This window comes from Callorhinus ursinus, unplaced genomic scaffold (genome assembly GCF_003265705.2).
Source record: "Callorhinus ursinus isolate GAN/ISIS: 27379988/994484 unplaced genomic scaffold, GSC_fseal_2.0 scaffold3954, whole genome shotgun sequence".
Lineage (NCBI taxonomy): Eukaryota > Metazoa > Chordata > Mammalia > Carnivora > Otariidae > Callorhinus > Callorhinus ursinus.
Window position 1 is genome coordinate 1 of NW_027401008.1, and position 4710 is coordinate 4710.

Here is a 4710-nt window from a genome sequence, read left to right on the forward strand (position 1 = left end):
CTTGTGCAGTTTTTTCCAAAGGCCTTTGTGAATTTTCTTGGGAACACATTGAATTTCCACATTGCATTGTGTACTATTGCCATCTTATCAATAGTATGTCTTTTCATCACTGTGGGGTCCTCAGATTTATTTAGATTTCCCTTTCTTTCAGCAATGTTTTGTAATTTTCGCGTACAAGACTTGCACCTTGATTAAATCTATTCCTAAGTATTTTGTCAATGTTAATGTTCCCTAAAATGGAATTGTTTTCTTAAATTATTTTTTGGATGATTCATGGCTAATGTATACAAATAAGAGAGATTCTTGTGTATTGATATTAACTGGCTGTAATCATTTGTTGATTGTTTAGGAAGCTGTGTCTATAAGATAATGTCATCTCTGGTCTCTGAATAGACCTAGTTCTACTGTTTTCTTCCACATGTGGATTTCCTGCCTTATCATTCTGGGTAGAACTTTCAGTACGATACTGAGCAATGAGTGAAAACCAGCATGATGGACTTGTTTGTGGATTTCAGAGTAGAGCTGTCAGTCCTCAAAATTGAGCATGATGTTTGATTAGAGTTAGGGTTGTGGTTAGGGTTAGGGTAGGTGAGCCTGTGACCCATGAAGCCCGACAGTCAGCATGCTGGAGCCAGGAACACTCCCCCTGTGCTGAGCTCCCGGGCAAACCCTGCATGTCCCCTCCCCTGCCTGCCCCCTGCAGGTTTTGTCCCCACCTGCCATGAGTTGAGCACCTTTGGGCACAGCCCTTGTTTCTATGCCCTACAGACTGGGTAGAATCAGCTGCATGGGTTTCTAGCCTCTAAGCCTCAGGTTCCCCTTTCTAAGATGGGGTCCTGAGGGCTCCCATCTCTGGGAGCCGAAGGTAGGGAGGCCCCACCAGCAGACGCGCTAAGGCCAGGCCAGGAGGGTGGCTGTTGCTTAAAGCAGCCCAGGGCCTGCCCCCTTGAAGAAAGTGCACACGTTCAAGGCCCAAGTTTTGGGGTCCTGCCGCCAGCCTCTGGCAGTGACCCTCCTCCAGCCCTGTCCCCTGTCCCTGTGGATACATGGTCTTCCTGGAGATGTTCCTGCAGACAGTTGAGAAGCAGTTCATGTTGGGACACAGGGTCACCTACTATGTCTTCACCAATCAGTTGTCCGCTGGACCCCATGTGCCCCTCTGGGAAGGCCGGAAGGTGGTGATCCTCGAGGTTCCCGGCACCTCGCGCTGGGAGGACGTGTCCATGCAGAGCACGTGATGATCCACTGCTTCTGTAAGCAGCTTTTCCTGTCATCGCGTGCTGAAATAAAGTTGTCAGACACCAATCTGAGCGGCCATGCAGGGCTGCCTCTGTAAGTAGGGCAGCAACAGCTGGGTTCTGCACATCGCTTTTATGTCATTTTTTATCAGAAAAGCAAAGGCAGACGCCTCAAAGTGTGGGAAAGGAGGACAAAGGGATGGCAAGTATCCTGAAGCTGTGAAGCAGACCTGCACCCTCCTCTACGTGCAGGCACGCAGGGAGGCCGTCATGGGATGGGGGAAGAGTGGGATGTTTGTGCTAGCAAACGCCAGGTGCAGGAAGGGGGGCACGGAGGGTTACATTCTTTCCTGGCTCCTAACCTATGTCCTGCCCCTGGGGATCATGGGATCCTGCCCCTAATGGACCATTGTGTTCAGTAGCCTGAGAACAGGAACGCTGCTGATGTTTCAGCTGCTTCCACAATCACTCCTTAGGGCTGACAATATATTTTCTAAGATTAACTCCACAATTCCTCCGTGAGGTGGACTCCCTGGTGTGCACAGAGGTGGACATGAAGTTCTGCGACCACGTGAGTATGGAGATCCTGTCCCCCCTCTTTGGCACCCTGCACCCCGGTTTCTACCAGGCGGCCCACAAGGACTTCACCTACGAGTATTGGTCACAGTCCCAAGTGCACATTCCCCAGGGGCAAGGGCGACTTTGACTACAAGGGGTCCTTTTCTGGGGGGTCGGTGGTAGAGGTTCACCAACTGACCTTGGCCTGCCACCAGAAAATGGGGGTCAACCTGGCCAATGGGATCGAGGCTGTGTGGCATGACGAGAGCCCCCTGAACAGGTACCTGCTGGACCATAAGCCCATTAAGGTGCTGTCCCCAGAGGACCTGTAGGACCCACAGCTGCTGGGCTGCCCCCGGAGGACCTGTGGGATCCACAGCTGCTGGGCTGCCCCCCATCATGAAGAAGCTGAGATTCATGGCTTTGCCCAGGAGTCACCAGGACGGCAGGACTGGTTAGTACTTGAGGAGTCGTTTTGGTGCCCACCGGGTCTTTCACTTGAGTTAACACATGAGCCCGAAGGAAGGACGTCATCAGTTAGGAAGTATAGACGAAGGTCAGAGTGGAGGTGGGCAAAGGCCTCTTTCAGAGAGCAGGGAAGCTCTGAGCTGCTTCTATACACCTTGCCCTGCTCTTCCCTTCCAGCTGCCTGGCCCTGAGTTCTGTCCTTTCAATGAATTGGTCATGTAGTATGTAAAATGTTTCTCTGAGTTCCATGAGCCAGTGGAGCAGATTATTCAAACCTGAAGAGGTTGTGGGGACCTCCAATCTGTAGGCCATAGCTTGGAAACAGGGGTGACTTCTCTGCCCAGCCACTGGCTGACCACTAAGTTAACAGCACAGGGATTCAGTAGCCATACACACAGCAAAGAATACAGACTTGACAAAGTTAGTTCAGAAAAGTCACTAAACCAACAGTAGCAACTACAATGAGCAGCAATCATGAAGCCTGGCTTGGGGAAGGGCTGATGTTCAGGATGCTTCCATTATAATAGTCATAATCACACCCTGGACTTGTCACTGGGACCAAGTTCCCTGGCTGGGGGCAAAGTAGCTCCTACATGTTTCATGTGCCTCTCTCTGGCTTCTCCGGCCATGCACTGTCCTGTGCTGCTTCCCAGTAGAGGTCAGTTTTCACCAAAGCCAGGAAGATGGGATGGATTTTTCTGACTCCCCACCCCCTGACTCACAGTGTTTCAAGAGAGGAAAAAAGTTTTCCTCAACCCTCTTAAGGTCCCTGGCTGAGTCTGGAAATTGACAAAGTCAGATGGACAGGAGAAAAGCAAGCAAAATGTATTGATTGCTTTGGTGGGAGCCTCACAAGACCATGATGACCAGCAGAGGTTACTGGAGCAGGCAGCTCTTCTACATTTTAGACAAAAAAGCAGTAAGTGTGTGAAGAATTGACAGACACAGGGGTTTGGACTAGGGCTCGTAAACGGCAAAGAAGTTAACTAGGAATATAAGGGTCCGTTTAAACAGGTGTGTTCGTATAGACCCCGTGGTCCTAAATTCCTTGACTCTGGTGATAAGCACGTCATCCCTGTGGTCCGGGGAGGGAAAGTTCCACATGGGAGTATTCTGACCTGCTTCAGGGAAGAAGGGCTGATGGCTGGGCGTCAGAGAGTCCTTCTTGCTTCTGCTCTATGCAAAAGTTCTTTTAGCTTCTATATTTAATTTGCCAAGGTGCCATTTTTGGGTTATTGTGTCCTGACCCTCACTGGCCTGGTGCTGTACTCTGTCTCCTAGTATCCAGGATATTGGGTGTGCTGCTGTGGAGACCTCCCAGCCCTGGGGTAGCCCCTTGTCCAGGGAGGCACCTGCCTCAAGGGGAGGGTTGCTAAGGGTGGCCGCCCCTCCTCAGGGAGATTGGGTGGGAGAGTGCAGATCTTACTTCAGAAACTGACTTACATTTCCTGAAAATGTCTACATGATAGTGGGATCAAGCAGGAGTTCTATTTTTATTATTTTGGGGAAAATCCATCCTTTTCCCATCATGGCTGTGCCAACCAAATTCACTTTCGGATGATTTTTACCTATAAACCAGAGATTTTTTAAGAACTTCTCCAGCAGAGAACATGAGGAGAATATTTTGATGACATTAGGCAGGCAGAGATTTCCCAGGATGCAAAGTATACTGACCGTAGGAACAAACCGGTGACTTAGAACCTATGAAATGAAGAACTTGTTCTCCTTCTTCCATTTCTGGCTAGTGTGCTGGTCTGTGGCTCAGTCCCCCCTCAGGCAGCTGGAAGGGTGACCTCCCAGGTCAGCTACCACTGAGATGGCTACTGTTTCTAGAAATTCTTCGGGGTGTGGCCAGGTTTCCCCACCTGTGCACTGATCAAGTCGGCGACCTCTAACAGTGGAGCCATGGGTCCTCCAGCATGGTCCCCCACAATCGCCCAGTAAAGCCATCCCACTGACGGTTTAGGGGGACGGGAGCTGCCCCTATGCAAAACTGGAGATTCTCACTGTCCCTACCTGGCCTTCAGATGCTCCTCAGTTCCTCCTGTGCCTCTGGTGTCTTCCTGGAACCCTGACCTGTCAGTTTTCGGACAACTGGTCCAGTGGTACCCTCACTTTCTGGGAGGGGGATTTGGTGGAATCTGCAGTGTGTCCTGCAGCCCCACCAGGATCGCTTTTTGAAGGCACATCGTCTGGGCCATCTGAGGAGCCAAGACTGTGGGTCTGTGACCTGGAGGGATTCTGAGCAGGACTGGTGGGTTGGGAGTGCTGCAAGGCCCAGAGACAGGTTTCCAGAAAGCCGACTCGGTTCCACGGCATCCTATCGTTTTTGAATCAAAGCCCTGAGATCTTTAAAATGCCAGCAATGTTACAGCATGGGCCAGAAAAGCAAATGTCCCTGTGCACCCAACACCACCTTAACTATTGGCCATTTCTTGTCACTTGA

At 50.6% G+C, this 4710-nt stretch overlaps 1 pseudogene; it reads left to right on the forward strand.

Annotated features, from left to right (window-relative positions):
• Positions 1–893: 893 nt before the first annotated feature.
• On the forward strand, positions 894–2250 carry LOC141372261 (histo-blood group ABO system transferase 1-like; annotated as a pseudogene).
• Positions 2251–4710: the final 2460 nt, after the last annotated feature.